General features: G+C 45.5%; 1 long non-coding RNA gene across 1 annotated transcript; it reads right to left on the bottom strand.

Moving 5' to 3' along the window:
* Positions 1–685: 685 nt before the first annotated feature.
* Positions 686–1,419, bottom strand: LOC108888324 (uncharacterized). The gene is made up of 3 exons (XR_001961799.2): positions 1,093–1,419; positions 859–1,005; positions 686–770 (listed from the first exon to the last, which is right to left on the bottom strand). It is a non-coding gene; the product is annotated as an uncharacterized LOC108888324 (long non-coding RNA).
* Positions 1,420–16,659: the final 15,240 nt, after the last annotated feature.

The raw sequence follows: 16,659 nt of genomic DNA on the forward strand, positions 1-16,659 counted from the left end.
GAGTTTATAATCATGGACTATGTCATGCAACTGCACTTGACATTTTTCAGTTTGCACATGTGTAATTGCTATCTATTGCACATACAGCTGATGTAGCTCACTAATTTGCACAATATGTACGTAGTTTATGGCAGCTGTTTTTATCTCCATAGTTATATTTCTGCACAGTTTACATTTATATTGATATGTTTCTATTTATATTCTATTTTCATATGCTGCTTTTATAATTGCTTTATTCTGTAATTAATACTTTTTACTGTTTTGTTTTTTACTATTAGTTATCAATGTTATGTGTAGATTTTACATTGTTTGGCATTCATTATGGGCAGCAAAGAAAGAATTTTATTGTACAGGGAAACATGTTTCGTTACTGTGCATATAACAATAAAACTTCAAAATTGTCAGGAAACAATGGAAAATTTAGCAATATTTAGAAATTTATTTTACCAAAACACAACAAACACAAACACAAATAAAAACAACTACACTTTTTACATTTTTAACATCTGAACCCACTGAACATTAACTAAAACAAACTATTTACATCTCCCCCAAGACATCTTCAGCCTCAGTCTCTGTTATTTTGTCCCCAACTTTTTTAATTTTAAGTTTTAAAGGAGGGACTTTCATCGGGGGTTCCAGCTTGCTCCAAAGACCTTCTTCTATCAGCACTGTGTCTCCCCTCCATGGTCAGGAGCTTCAGGATCCCAGGCTTACTTGGACTCTCCATCACCCCAAGAGCTCCTACACGCAGTGATGGCGTTTGAGTCCTGCAGTGGAAAACAACAATTAAAACCTTATTTTATATCTTTCTATCTATGAGTGAAGAAAAAAGGAAAGAAACCAAACAAAATCCACCTCTACTGCAGTGTAATCAGATGACTGCAGCTTCTAGCCATAACTGGATGTGTGTCCTTATAAATGGGTCAAGGTGATCACCTCTCCCACTTTCAGAGGGATGACTGCAGCCTCCCTCCATAGGCTAACAGCTATGCTGGTTGTGCCCTTTTAAATGAAATAAGTGTGCATATATAATTAGGCTTTTTATTCTATTCCTTTGAATGGCCAACACAGCGTAACTTCACAGCGTACCTCTCTCAAAGTGGCCGTCCTCAAAGGAACTTCCTTTTCCCACTGTCACTTTCTGTGGGGCAGAGAGCTGGACAAGGTAAACTTATTAGTGTTTAGAGTAGGTTATCTAGAATTCATATCTGTATGCAAGACCACAATGTTAGCATAACCCTGGACTGAACAACCAATCTTTGTGGACAAAAATAACTGACCTCCACCACCTCTCTACTGACACCTCCTTGGTGTCTCTCAGTGGCACTCTCCTGGAGACAGATTGAAGGAGCGCCAGGGCGTTGCCTTTCAATTCCTCCGACACCTCAATGGGAGCAGACCGGAAGAACTGTGTCTCCTTTGTGACCATGATAATGTATGGGGGCCTTCATTTTTTAAGAGGTACCCATTCATTATGTAACCCTGCCCTTTCTTTTTATTTTTGTGGTGTACTCCTCATACAGGGTGATTTTGGCCATGCTGTCTCCATCACATATTGCATTTTTTTTAACCACACAGGCTTTGGATCTCCTGAGCTGAAGATCCAAGAGAAGACCTTATTTTGTCCTCCATTTGTACCACTGTTACATGGAGAGGACGAAAAAAAGGTGAGTCGGGATGACTGCTGATGACTTTGTGCAGAGCCATTCTAAGATAAATACAGAAACACAGAAACATTTATGTTAATACAGATGTAGATTGTTTCTAATGACTGATGACTGTAAGACATCAAAAGGGGAGACACCATCTTCTTAGGATTGGTCAGTCTGATTAGCCAATCACAGTTTGTTTACTAACTTTTGCCCAGAAACCACATTTTGGGAGAGGGGAGGTGTTGGGTAGGGGCTCTATCCCCATGTAGACAAGGGCCCACAGACAAAAACCTCTGTTTCGTAAGTTCATAATTAGTGTGAGAAAAATGGCAAAACAGTTAGAAAAACCATTTAGCTCTCCAAACATTCAGCTCTTTATGAGCTTTAAGGGCACTTATTGTTACCGACCCGTCTCGCGGCTTCCGAACCGTAGTTGGGCAGCCTCAGGTATAACGCTAGCTCCCTTAGCTTAGCGTGGCTCGTTATGGGTAACAGCATACCAATAAAATCCGGACCAGCTCTGCGGTGGACAACCGGCACTTTATTGAAACTCTGCAGCAGGCTGTACACACACAGTTCCAACCTAACACGTTTGGTTTTACTTTCGTGTTTGTTGGCACGATAGTATACTCCGTGGCTGCGGCTGCATTCACACACACTCGTACGCCATGTACGGCTCCAGGGTTACACTTCCTGTTTTTTACATGCAAGCACTTCCTCCCACGTCACGCGCACACCCTCACATACAGAGGCACACACATACACACACAGCCTATATCCTACCTATCTAAGGGCAGGCTTGGCCTGCAACATTATGGCATGTTTCATTGTCTTTAATTGTCTAGAGAGCAAACTGACTGAGGAGAAGAAATGAAATCCACTGTAAATTTCATCTGACTAATTACTATAAATCTAATCTAATCTTACCTAACCTAATACTAGGCTCTAAAGTACACCAAAATAAATGTAAATAAGAAATGAAGAAAGATGTTGTGTCTGTGATTAAAGAAAGCAGCACATCATCAGAACATTAATATCTGTCTTGTAGGCTAATATCACATAAACCAGGAACCAATTGAACTAAATGGGCAACTTAGCCTCATAAAGGGTTTTGACCTTGATCCTTGACATTATTATATCACTACAGTAACAGTGCATTCTGAATGAAAATGTTTTAACATTTAACATTTAGAAAACTAGCTAAATACAGAGATGAGGAGAATAAAAAGCCTCTTACCTGTTTTTGATGCAGCAGAACAAAGAGGAAAGTTCTAGACTAAACAAAGTATTTGAAAATGAAGTGCAAAACAAAAGGCCGATCACAGCTCTTCTTGTCCAGGCTGTCCTATCAGAGAACAGATGACATACTTGTTGCTGTGGCGGTTGCTGAGGAAGAGGGACAGTGAGTTAACCAATCAAAAGAGAGGTCCACTGGCGCTGTCTGTGCGTATATGTGTGTCACGCAGTGATATCACCCACTCTAGCTTTCAGCCCTTCAACTTTTCCTCAAACTTTTGTGCTTCACCTCTTCTCCTGCTCACACCTTTCACTTCTCACACACAGTTTATACCTCAAATTGCAGAAAATTTTGTGCTCTGTCACACAGTGTGACTCCCTAAGCCATAGGATTTACAGTTTTTGAGGTAGCAGTCTCTGATCACCAAGAGGAGCCCTCAACGGAATAAAAATAGAGATATAACTCAATCCTCAAAAAATAAAGAAATATAGCCTTTGAAATAGACACTATATACAGTGTTAATATTTACAGACATTACAATTATTTGCATTAAATTGTGCAGAGAAAATTTAAACAGAGTAGATAGATATATTGCACTGACCATGGGCTGGAGCTGATGCAGGATGAACCTCTCCTGGGTCTTCATAATGTCTGACATCAGTGCCACAGGACTGTAGTCCTTGGAGCCACTGGGATGTGACGTCTTCAGCACAGGAACAAGGCATGACATCTTCCACCCTCTGAAGACTCGGGGGGGGGCAAACAGATTGAGTTTGTTCGCCCAGTCCACACTACGTGAGTGCAGTTGGACACAAACAGGTAATCAGCTGATCTCTGATGTCTGTGCTGTTTATCAAACTCTTGACTTACTTTCTGACAAAATCCTGCTACAAACTGTCTGCACTTATTAGTGTTTAGAGTAGGCTTTCTAGAATTCATATCTGTATACAAGACCACAATGTTAGGGTAACCCTGGACTGAACAACCAATCTTTGTCAGGGGAGAAGTGGTGGAGGTCAGTTATTTTTTTCCACAGTGAGGAGTCCTGACACCTCCTTGGTGTCACTCAGTGGCACTGTCCTGGAGACAGGGTGTTGCCTTTCAGTTCGTCCAAAACTTCAATTGGAACTGACCAGAAGAACTGTCTCCTCTTGGTGATCATTATAAGATATGGGAGGCTTTAATTTTTTAAGATGTATCCCCTCATTGTAACACCACAAATAAGGCACGTGGAAAAAGGGGGGGGGGGGCTTCAGGAGCTTCAGGACCACTCCAAGAGTGATGGTGTTTGACCACTTCTTTGGGGGCAGAGAGCTCTACGACAAGGTAAGGTCCCAGCTTGCTCCAAAGACCTCTTTGATTTCCATCCTGTCATGTTCCAGTTGCTTTTTTCTGTAATTATTGCTTATGTATTTATATATCTCTATATGCAGTATAATCTAATGACTGCAGCTTGTAGCCATAACCAGAGGTGTGTCCTTTTTAAATAGGTCTACCTGTCCCACTTTCAGAGGGAAGACTGCAGCCTCCACAGGCTACGGTGGTTGTGGTCTTAAAGAAGTGAAAAAAGAATGAACGTGAGGAAGACATTAAAACAAATGGAGCGGACCAGAAGAACTGCGTGTCCTTGACTGTGATCATGATGGTGTATGGGAAGCTTTCATTTTACTCCCTCATTATGTAACCCTGCCCCTTTTTTTTTTTTTGTCACACATATTTTGTTTTTTATTATTTTAATCCTTAATCCTCAAACCCTTTTTAACCCCCTGGCAATTTTTGAGTACTTTTGATTTTACCTTACTTTAACCCTCATGTTGTCCTCTGGGTCAAAGTTACCCTGTGGTCGACAATGTGCTGTACTTTACTGCTGGGTAAATGGATATAATACACATCTACTTGAGGCCTGGGATGCTAATATTGATGTCAGTTACATTCTCAATGCATATTCATGCATCATGTACCTCACCAGCTACATAAAAAAAGCAGGAGTCTAAACTGTCTGAGTACCTCAAAACAGTCATTGAGAACTCAAACAGGGACCATGTCAATGAATGTGATGAGATGAGAGAGATCATGCAGGCTTATTCCAAAAAGAGAGAGATCAGTGCTCAGGAGTGTGTGAGCCGTGCCTGTGGCCTTCACATGAAACAGTGTTCACGTGAAACAGTGTACCCCCCCCCTTAACGACTGCCTCTCGGCAGTCGCCAATGTCAGCTGGGCAACACCCGTGGTGCGGGCTTGTCCGGATGTGTGGCGTGGAACTCCCTTATTAATGCCAGATCCAGGATATCAGCAGTGGGAACCCAGCTGCGCTCCTCCGGCCCATACCCCTCCCAGTCCACCAGGTACTGGAAGCCCCGTCCCCTCCGTTGGACATCAAGGAGGCGGTTGATAGTACATGCCGGCGCTCCGTCAATGATCTGCGGAGGGGGCGGAGCGGGGGCCGGAGGTTGCAGTGGGTCGCCGAGGTGGGGCTTGAGCTGGGACACATGGAAGACGGGGTGGACCTTCATGGAGGGGGGAAGGTCCAGCTTGAGGGCCACCGGATTGACCACCTCCAGGATGCGGAAAGGGCCGATGTACCGGGGAGCTAGTTTCCTGGAGGTGGACTGCAGGGGAAGGTTCCTGGTGGACAGCCACACTGACGGTCCAACCTGGTATTGGGGAGCCAGGGTCCGGTGGCGATCAGCGGTCCGACGGTTCTGTTTGGTGGTCCGGAGGAGCGCCTGGCGAGTCCGACGCCAGGTGCGGCGACAGCGGCGGAGGTGATGCTGAATGGACGGGACCGCTATCTCCTCCTCCTGGGCCGGGAACAGTGGGGGCAGGTAACCTAGTGAGGCTTCGAAGGGGGAGAGGCCGGTGGCAGCAGAGGTGTGGGTGTTGTGGGCATATTCAACCCAGGGAAGCTGCTTCGACCAGGAGGAGGGATCTGCTGCACAGACACAAAACAGACACACCTGAGCGTGGACTCGAGGTGTTGGTTAGCCCGCTCGGTCTGCCCGTTGGTCTGGGGATGGTAGCCCGAGGAAAGGCTCACTGTGGCTCCCAGCGCCCGGCAGAAGGCCCTCCAGACCCGAGAGGTGAACTGGGGTCCGCGGTCGGAGACAATGTCCAAGGGGATACCATGGAGACGAAACACGTGGGTGACGAGGAGTTGGGCTGTCTCGGAGGCTGAGGGGAGCTTGGGGAGAGGGACAAAATGAACAGATTTAGAGAAGCGATCGATGATGGTGAGAATGATGGTGTTACCATGGGAGCGGGGCAAACCAGTAATAAAGTCCAAGGCTATGTGAGACCAGGGTCTGGAGAGCACGGGCAGAGGGCGCAGGAGTCCAGCAGGTGGGCGGTGTGAGGCCTTTCCCCGGACACAGACCGAGCAAGCTGCCACGAAACGCTGAGCATCCTCTTCAATAGTGGGCCACCAGAAGAACCGCCGGAGGAGATGCAGGGTCCGGGAGAGTCCGGGGTGGCAGGACCAGCGGGAGGAGTGAGCCCACTGGAGGACGGCGGACCGGGCTCCCTGGGGAACAAAAGCACGGTTAGGGGGACCGTTACCTGGGTCAGGGTCCGTGCGGAGTCCCTCCTGGATTTGGCTCTGGAGTTCCCAGGTAACGGCCCCGAGCACCCGGAAGGGCAACACGATGGTGGCTGGAGAGGGCGTATCTTCGTCGGGAGAGTGCTGGCGGGACAGCGCATCAGGCTTAGCGTTGCGGGTTCCTGGTCTGAAAGTCAATGTGAAATTAAAACGGGTGAAAAACAGCTGTCAGCGTGCCTGGTGGGAGTTGAGCCGCTTGGCGGACTGAATGTAGGAGAGATTTTTGTGGTCTGTCCGCCCCCTCCAGGCAGTGTCGCCACTCCTCCAGTGCCAGCTTCACCACCAGGAGCTCTCTGTTCCCCACATCATAGTTCCGCTCCGCCGGGGACAGTCGGCGGGAGAAGAAGGCGCAGGGATGGAGTTTGCCGTCCTCCTCGGCTCGCTGGGACAGGACGGCCCCCACCCCAGAGTCTGAGGCGTCTACCTCTACTATAAACTGTCTAGAGGGATCGGGTTGGGTCAGGATAGGGGCGGTGGAAAATAAAGTTTTTAGTTTAACGAACACCGCCTAGGCCGGGGGAGTCCAGTGAAAGGGCTTAGCAGGAGAGGTGAGCTGGGTGAGTGGGGAGGCGAGCTGGCTATAGTTCCGGATAAACCTCCAGTAAAAGTTAGCGAAGCCCAGGAACTGTTGGAGCTTGCGCCGGGTGGAGGGGCAGGGCCACGCCACCACCGCCTTAACCTTCTCGGGGTCGGCCAGGATTTGTCCTGGCCCCACACAGAACCCCAGAAAGCTGACGGTGGTGGAGTGGAAGAGGCACTTCTCAGCTTTTACATACAGCTGATTCTCCAGGAGTCGCTGGAGGACAGAGCGGACATGGACCTGGTGGGCTTCAAGGGTGGGGGAAAACACGAGGATATCGTCAAGGTACACGAAGACGAAGTGATTGAGGAAGTCCCGGAGGACGTCATTAATCAGGTGCTGGAACACCGCAGGTGCATTGGTTAAGCTGAAGGGCATCACGAGGTACTCGAAGTGACCGAGGGGGGTATTAAACCCCGTTTTCCACTCGTCCCCCTCACGAATTCGGACCAGATGGTATGCGTTGCACAGGTCTAGTTTAGTAAAATATCGAGCTCCGAATTCAGGAGGGGGAGCGGATACTTATTGCGCACGGTGATGCGGTTCAAACCCCGGTAGTCTATGCATGGCCGAAGAGAGCCGTCCTTCTTCCCCACGAAGAAGAACCCGGCCCCCAGAGGGGAAGAAGAGGACCGGATGAGACCCGCGGCGAGAGACTCTCGGATATACTGCTCCATTGACTCCCTCTCGGGCTGCGACAAGCTGTACAGGTTGCTGGAGGGGAATGACACGCCCGGTAGGAGGTCAATGGAGCAATCGTACGGACGGTGAGGGGGGAGTGACGTGGCGCGGTGCTTGCAGAAGACGGGTGCGAGGTCGTAATACTCGGGGGGCACAGAGCTGAGGTCGGGGGAATCCGGAACCGGAGCGGTCACCCCAGGTGCCGGTGGAAGCGCCGACTGTAAACAGACAGCGTGGCACATGGCGCTCCAGCCCAGCACCCGACCCCCCCGCCAGTCTATGTGGGGATTGTGGAGCTGGAACCAAGGGAACCCCAGGATCACCGAAGTGGAGGAAGTGGAGAGGATAAAAAAACGGAGGTGTTAGCGGTGATTGCCAGAAACTATAACTTCTAGAGGGGGAGTGCAATGGGTGACGTGGGCGAGGTGGTGACCATCAAGTGCGGTGACGACTAGGGGAACTTCCAGGGGTTCGGGGGGTATGCAATTCTTAGCGCACCAGGCCGCCTCCACAAAATTCCCATCAGCTAAGGAAGACTGGGCAAAATTAATAGTGAGGGGCAGGACCAACCGGGATTTATTCTTGCCAATAGTATTGCTCACTACTAACCTCGGCACTAGGGGTGAGCCCGGCCCTTTTGGGCGGACTGGGCAGGCAGACATGAAATGACCAGGGGCACCACAGTAAATACATCGACCTTCCCTGACCCGTGACTGACTCTCCTCCGGGGTGAGGCATGCCCTGCCCAGCTGCATGGGCTCACAGGGGTCGGGGGATGATCCACGCTCCCCGCCAGGGGCCGTGGAAGACCGGAGACGCCGAGGAGGGGGGGCCGGTGGAGCCGGCTGGCTGCTGGAGGTGGCGTGCTTCTCCCTCCGCCTCTCCCGAAGGCGGTTGTCCAGGCGCACCGCGAGGGAGACGAGAGCGTCCAGCGTCGACGGTTCGTCCCGGGCGGTGAGCTCATCCTTGAGCCGCTCGGCGAGTCCCCGGATAAAGATCCCCCGAAGGGCAGGTTCGTCCCATCCGGTCTCCACAGCCAGGATCCGGAACTCCACCGCGTAGTCTGCCACCGACCGGGTCCCCTGGGAGAGGGCGAGGAGGTGCTGGGCAACATTGCCAGCGTGATCGGGCAAGTCGAACACTGCTCGGAACAGAGTCAGGAAATCGTTGAGGGAGCGAGTGCTCCAGGGTCTCTGGGAGCCCTCTGCCTCTGCCCAGGTGAGGGCGCGTCCCTGTAGCAGCCCGACCACATAGCTGATCTTTTTGTGCTCGGTGTCATAACACAGCGGCTTGAGGGCGAAGACGTTTTGGCACTGACACTGGAGCAGGAAGCCTTGGCAATTCCCCAGGGTGCCGTCGTAGACCTCGGGGTGAGGTAGGTGGGGTTCAGGGGAGCGTGGAGCAGTGGCCACGGCCGAGGGAACCGCCGCGGCAGCGGACAGCTCGTTGAGCTTTGTGTGGAGGTGTTGGTTCTCAGCCTGCAGCAGGGAGAGGGCCTGCTCATGCTGGCGGAGACGAGCGCTCTGCTGCTGGATGAAGTCTCTCAGGTCCACCCCGGTGAGATTGTCCGCTGAGTCCATTCTGTGGCCAGTCCTTCTGTTATGAAGCGCCTTGGCGCTGAAAAAGGGAGGACTCAAAGATGCGGATTCACCAGGGCGTTTATTGTCCAAAGAAAACAAGGAGCCAAAAGGGCTGGGGAAGAACACAAAGAGGCCGCCAAAAGAGCGGTGGGTCTGGCAGGGTCTGGGTCCGTGACCAGAGTGGGGTCCGGGGAATAGCGCAGGTAGAAGGCAGACGAGGGAAGCTGGGAGGACGGGCTGGAGCTCGAGAACCAGGACGACCAGGCAGGGACCAGGGGAACAGGAGGAATGCCACAGGAGAGACCACGTGAGCGACCTGGAGCACAGGGAGAGCACACAGGAGAGACAGGGACACCAGACGGTTTTTCCCCTGTTGCCTGGCAAGGGAAAATATTGCCTGTGATGCAGATGAAGTCCTCTGGCTGAGTATGAATCTCAGTGACTTTGATTGTGCAGTAATGTGCTTTTCATTTAGTTTTTTTTATTATTATTATTATTTTTAATGAAAGTGCTGAATGTAGATTGTGGACTATAATTTTTTGCTAAATGCATTTACAATAAACATTTTCTGTTAACTACATGCCCTGGGTGCTGTGTCCTAAATTATTTGATGTAGTGTCTAATGAATGTTCTGTGGTGAACATAGTTTTACTTGCTGTGTGTATAATCTGAACACATTGTTTGGTTTTGAACACATGATAACTGGTTTTGATGTGATAGTTTGATTTTAGGGATTTTAAATGTAGTTTGAATTTTTGGATTTGTGTTTAAGGTTTTGAGAAAATGTGTTTTAGCAAATAGGGACAAACTGTATTGGATGGGCCTGCATGCAATGCAAGGCACATCTATTGTTATCTTGCGCATTTAATCTTCTTCATCTTCTGTACAAATTTCCGTTTGCTACTCCTCCTAGGGCTTTTGACAAACCCCCACATATTACATATCAAAACGCCCTTAATTGGGATAAGTGTGCTGTTACTTTTGGTGAAGATATTAATAATATTTTTAAAGTTATAAGGTTTTTATGGCCAAAAAATCCCATTAATTTCAAATAAGAGCAGTTCTTTGAAGCTCTACAGCTCTGGCATACTTTGGCATAGAGACACCATTTAAACTTTAATCAAGTCCCAAGAACTTGAAGTTTTAGGTGTGTACAAATCATTTTGACATCAGGGTGGCTTGGCTGTGGCTCAGGAGGTAGAGCGGTCAACCACCAATCGGAAGGTCGGTGGATCAATCCTCCAGTCCGCAGGCTGAAGTATCCTTGGGCAAGATACCAAACCCTAAATTGCCCCTGATGTGTCATTGGAGTGTGAATGTGTATAAATGTGTCTCCCACCAGAACAGAAATATCTTAAGCACATTTTAAAGGATAAAATAAAGACAAACTGCACACTGACTTGGAGGTATTCACAGTTGTGTTTAAATGCCTGACACCTGACTGTACTTGTGGTTTTACTTCTCACGTTTAAGGATCTTGGGATGCTGGAAAAGTTTATGTTGGTACGTCTGATGGCTGATATCCAGGCCGTGAATATCTTAAGTCGTAGACGTAACTTCATTCACATTGCTTCAACACAGGAAAACAATAAAAGAACACTCTGTTCAGTATTTCCTTGCCTTGTCGGTCGTGTGAGTGGATGTTGCATCCCATAACACAGCAAGTTCTTCCCATGGCCCAAAAAAAACCTGCGGTCCAAAAAAAAAGTGGCACAGGTACTGTGTATGGTAGTACTGGTGTTGTTGAAAGAAAGTTGCATCCCAACATGGCGGTTCAATCCCATCCCAGCCATTGTAACAATGAAGGTCACATTGACAAACTCTATTACTGTAGATTGAAGATTGATTTTTGACTTAAATAGTAGCTGAAAGAACATTCTCTCCACCTGGCCCATTTTAGATTTAGATTTTCTGAGCACTTTCCAGTGTCACTGTTTACAATGTGAGCGTCTCCAATGTCCTAAAATACTTAGTGAAGAAATCAGTTTGTGTGTTTATTCATAACATAATATTTTCCTGAAGTCGAAACAGATCTTAGAGTTTTGCATTTCAGCTGTTACTTTCGTTATCACCGTCATCAGCATCCAGGTGGAGACATGGTTTTGGTGATGTTGAATGTTGGGCGCAGAAACGTTACCCTTTAAAAACACTGAATAATTCAGCATTTTTTAATTGATCAAGTTTACTGCATTGTGTACTGTCTGTTCTCAGTCTAATTGATGGTTGTGCCTTTTGTGGTATTTTACATGATTCAAATGTTCTTCAGTGCTTTCCAATTAAATAAGCAGTTAATTGTTCAATTATGTCTTTATTTTCTATCAGACAAACATTTTCAGGTTACCACAGCAACAAAAACTCCACATCATGTTATGAGCTTGTGCTTTTATGTGGTAGGCTGCGTCTTTTCTTTTTACGTTTTGCTGTATTGTTGTCTATGTAGTGCTACTTGGCATGTGTGCTTTGTTTTGACAAAGGAAGTTTTATTTTGCTTTTTAGTCTATGAGAGCAGGGAATGGAAAAAGGTTTCTTCTATCATGTATCTTTGTATATTATGTGTAACTGAATGGATATTGTAAAATGTTGTAAGCTGACTTGCAGGTGATGGTGAAACACGTGCGCTGGGACAGAGTGGCTCAGTGGGACACTGTGGTAAGATTTACCTGTGTTTTCACTTACACAGTTGTTGTTTGCAAATTAGGGTCAGATGATTTTTCACTATCTCAGTTGCTTTATTAAATTGTTAAACCTTTATTTAAATGGGTTATCTTTCTCAGTGTGGTACTGTGGTTCCGCTGGAGATTGTGCTGTTAAAGAAGGTGGCTGGGACTTTCGGAGGCGTGGTGCAGCTGTTGGACTGGTGGAAGTGGGTGGACAGCTGGTTGATGGTGATGGAGCGTCCTGAGCCTTCTCAGGACCTTTTTGATTACATCACAGAGCATAGTGCATTGGATGAGGCGGTGGCTCACGGCTTCTTCCTGCAGGTTCTGGGGGCAGTGCGTCACTGTTACACCTGCAACATTGTCCACAGAGACATCAAGGTTGAGAACCTGCTGGTGGACCTGAGGACCAGACAAATCAAACTTATCGATTTTGGCTCAGGTGCCTTCATCAAAGACACTGCCTACAATGACATGCATGGTAATACCTTATAAAATTCCATCAGTCAGCAGAAAGACAACATCATCCTTCATGCCATTACAGCTGACTCTTCCTCGTCCTCCTCCTCCTCAAACCAGCAGAGCCCCTGACTGGTCAACAGGACGCTGCCAAGGGCCATGACTTGCACTTGCTTGATAGTTGTCCTCTGGTGTTTTCAGTTTCCTTCCAGGTGTTTTTTTTTTTTTTTTTTTGAGGCTGCTACCTACCAACTGGTTTGTGTCACACCAACAAACCAGCTGCTGGTAGCCTCAATACAAAAGACTGTAAATTAGTTCTCAAAACATACTGAGATTGTAAAACGCACATCCAATGGTAATACTAAGCTTTGTATTTTGAATATATTTTTAAAATGTGTATTTTGTACACTGTGGTTTTGTTTTTGTTTATTTACAGAGGCATTCCTCATCCTGTATTTATTTATTTATCTTCTGTGTAACCTTGAATGTTTCTCTTTTTTAATATTTTTTTATGTGAGATAAAAAAAAAATTATAATAATAGAATAATTTTAGGTTCAAGGTTTTGTGTGATATATTGAACAAACAAATGATATTATGTTTATTACAGTTTTTGATGGAAAGAGGAAAAAGTTTGCTAAATTAAATCTTTTGTATATACACTTATTTTCTGTGTAATGTGAAAAGCGTAGGGAGACAGAAAATGAAGCTCTTCATGGGCTTTCACATTAAAGAAACCAAAGTCAACATTACTGAGTAACTTTAAATGGGAAAAACCAGTCATATTTTTAATCATTGCATTTACTACTACAATGAAAAATGAACTAACTTAAAAAAAAACAATTTAAATTTGAAGTTTAAAAGTTACAGATGTTGACAAGACATTATCTCAAGACACTTTTCAAAATAGAGCCAATGGGTTTTTATTTATAAAGCAAGCACCTGGCAACAGCAGTAAGAAAAACTCCCCTTTAACAAGAAGAAACCTAGAACAGAACCAGGACTCGCGGGCGGCCATCTGCCTTCATCTAAAAGAGAGAAAAAGATGAGGATGAGAGAGAGGAACAGAGTGTGGTATACAGGATGCTTTATGTATGTTTTTGCCTTTTTGGAATGTTTGAGGGTTTCCAGATGTTTTCACTTTTTACGAGTTTCCTATGTTTAAGTTAACCTTTGGGGTTCATGTTTAGGACAAGAGTTAAGAATGCGACACCTAGACTAGTAGGGGTTAAAGGTGAGGGTTTTCTCTCACCCATCTTCTTCCTTTTGAAAGTGAAGGCATTGAATAAGGTCCAGATGCTTCTTATGAACCATGTAAACAACCAATGTATATATACTGGTGTTTAGAGCTGTTAGGGAGAGAGATCCATATTGGCTCGGATCCTCTCACAGGCTACTGCAGTGCTTGTCCGATGCTGAACTACTTTGTAATAAACTTCTATATACAAGTAAGTCAGTGTCAGCGGAGATCTTCTCTTCATCATCTTCACATCGACATCACCACCTAATATACCACAAGAGAGATGGTTATGTTGAAAATCTATATATTAATGATTTAAAAACTCTGAAGGGCCTGTGTATAGTTTAAAAAATATTTAGAATTTCATTAAATACAGACTGTGTATTCTCAGATACAGGTTACACTGACAAACAGCATAAAAAGTGTTGCTGCAAATGAATACATATAAATATCAAATGAATTGAACGGTTAAACAAGATGTCACATAATACATAAGGTGATCCTTAATTTTAAGCTTAATTACTTTAATTATCCACTAAAAACTGCTTAAGAAAGTTGTGTCCTCACTTTCTGAGTATTTCAGAATCTGCTGATCTACTGGGATTTTCACAGACAACCATCTGCAGGGTTTACAGAGAATGATCTGAAACATAGAAAATATCCAGTGAGCAGTAGTTGTGTGGACAAAAATGCCTTGTTGATGTCAGAGGTCAGAGGAGATGGACAGACTGGTTTGAGATGATGGAAAAGGCAGCAGCAACTCAAACAACCATGGTATGCAGAATACCACCTCTGAACACATGGAACCTTGAAGCAGATGGGCTATAGCACCAGAAGCAGAAGCCACTCCTGTCAACTAAGAACAGGAAACTGAGGCTACCACTTGCACAGGGTCACCAAAATAGAAATAGAAAATTGAAAAAAAATTGGAAAGATGTTGCCTGGTCTGATGATTCTCGATTTCAGGGGTCAGAATTTGGCATAAACAACATGAAAGCATGGATCCATCCTGCCTTGTTAAACTGTTGTAGTATATTAGATGGTGATGTTGATGTGAAGATGATGAAGAGAAGATCTCCGCTGACACTGACTTACTTGTATATAGAAGTTTATTACAAAGTAGTTCAGCATCGGACAAGCACTGCAGTAGCCTGTGAGAGGATCCGAGCCAATATGGATCTCTCTCCCTAACAGCTCTAAACACCAGTATATATACATTGGTTGTTTACATGGTTCATAGGAAACATCTGGACCTTAATCAATACCTTCACTATCAAGAGGAAGAAGATAAGGTGAGAGGAAACCCTCACCTTTAACCCCTACTAATCTGGGTGTCACATTCTTGACTCTTATCCTAAACATGAACCCCAAAGGTTAACTCAGACATAGGAAACTCGTAAAAAGTGAAAGCATCTAGAAACCCTCAGACATTCCAAAAAGACAAAAACATACATAAACATCCTGTATACTACACTGTTCAGGCTGCTGGTGGTATAATGGTGTGGGGGATATTTTCTTGGCACACTTCGGGCCCCCTAGTACCAACTGAGCACCATTTAAATGCCACAGCCTACCTGAGTATTGTTGCGGACCATGTCCATCCCTTCCCTTTATGACCACAGTGTAACCCAGCTTCTGATGGCTGCTTCCAGCAGGATAATGCACCATGTCACAAACCTCAAATCATCTCAAACTGGTTTCTCAAACATGACAATGAGTTCACTGTACTCCAGTGGTCTCCACAGTCACCAGATCTCAATCCAATAGAACACCTTTGGGATGTGGTGGAGTGGGAGATTCACATCATGGATGTGCAGCTGACGAATCAGCAGCAGCTGTGAGATGCTGTAATGTCAATATGGACCAAAATCTCTGAGGAATGTTTCCAACACCTTGTTGAATCTATGCCACAAAGAATTAAGGCAGTTCTGAAGGCTAACGGGGTCCAACCTGGTACTAGCAAGGTACCTAATAAAGTGGCCAGTGAGTGTATAACAATGTTAAATATGTGTCATGTATTGTGCTTCTGTATTTTCTTCTGTGTTTTCTCAAAAATATTTTTGTTTACATTAACAGATGGTGTTGGAAGGTATAGAGGAGCTACAGAGAGAAGAAGCAGCAGGCTGCTACTGTCCCCAAGTCACAAAGATGGCACAATGTCACAGATGAACAAGTGTCCCATTTGTGGCTTAAAATACACTGATATTGTCCAGCACCTAAGACTCACTGAATAGGTTGTCATTAGAACCGAGCTGACTATTTTGTGCAAATGACCTCATTGACAGTAAGTGTTTTGTAGAACTTAAGAAAGCTCAATTCATTTTCAATAGTTATTTTTTTGATTACTGTATTTGAACTGTTTTGACTTTCTACAGCTTTATGCAAGTCTAAGTATGTTAATCAACTTGATGAGCTCCTGCTAAACACTGAAGGTATGTTTTTGGAGTTGTGTGGTCCTTGTGTGTTTTTTCTAGGTGTTGGTGAGGCAGCTCTACATTTAAAATACATCACCATTACAGATGTGCAGGTGTGGAATAAGATTGTGCAATGCAAATTCTGACATTAAAGAGACCTCCACGTAGGACCTGGTAGTATACTGTGTGACCCTGATGACTTGGATGTCTAATTCTATACAGGAAAACTGTTGTGAATTGGAAAGAAGTGTTGGTTATTTCAGAGCCAAAGCACCCCACCAACCACCAACTCTGTGTTAATGTAGAGTACTGCAGATTTTTACAGTAAAGGGACTTTAAATGTAGGACCTGGGCTATAAGTTATATGTTAGTCTGATAACTTGGATGTCTTCTAATTTATATAATAGAAGACTGTCCTACTTTATGATCCTTCTTGGTGTATTATGCCTGCAGTACTAGAACAGACAGTATGGTGTGTAAGTGTGCAAGTGTTTAAGAGACTGTCTATAGGGACTTTAGCAGTCTTATGGCCTGTGGGATAAAGCTGTTGCAGAACCTGGCTG

Source organism: Lates calcarifer, unplaced genomic scaffold (assembly GCF_001640805.2).
Source record: "Lates calcarifer isolate ASB-BC8 unplaced genomic scaffold, TLL_Latcal_v3 _unitig_1325_quiver_1284, whole genome shotgun sequence".
In the NCBI taxonomy this organism is placed as follows: domain Eukaryota; kingdom Metazoa; phylum Chordata; class Actinopteri; family Centropomidae; genus Lates; species Lates calcarifer.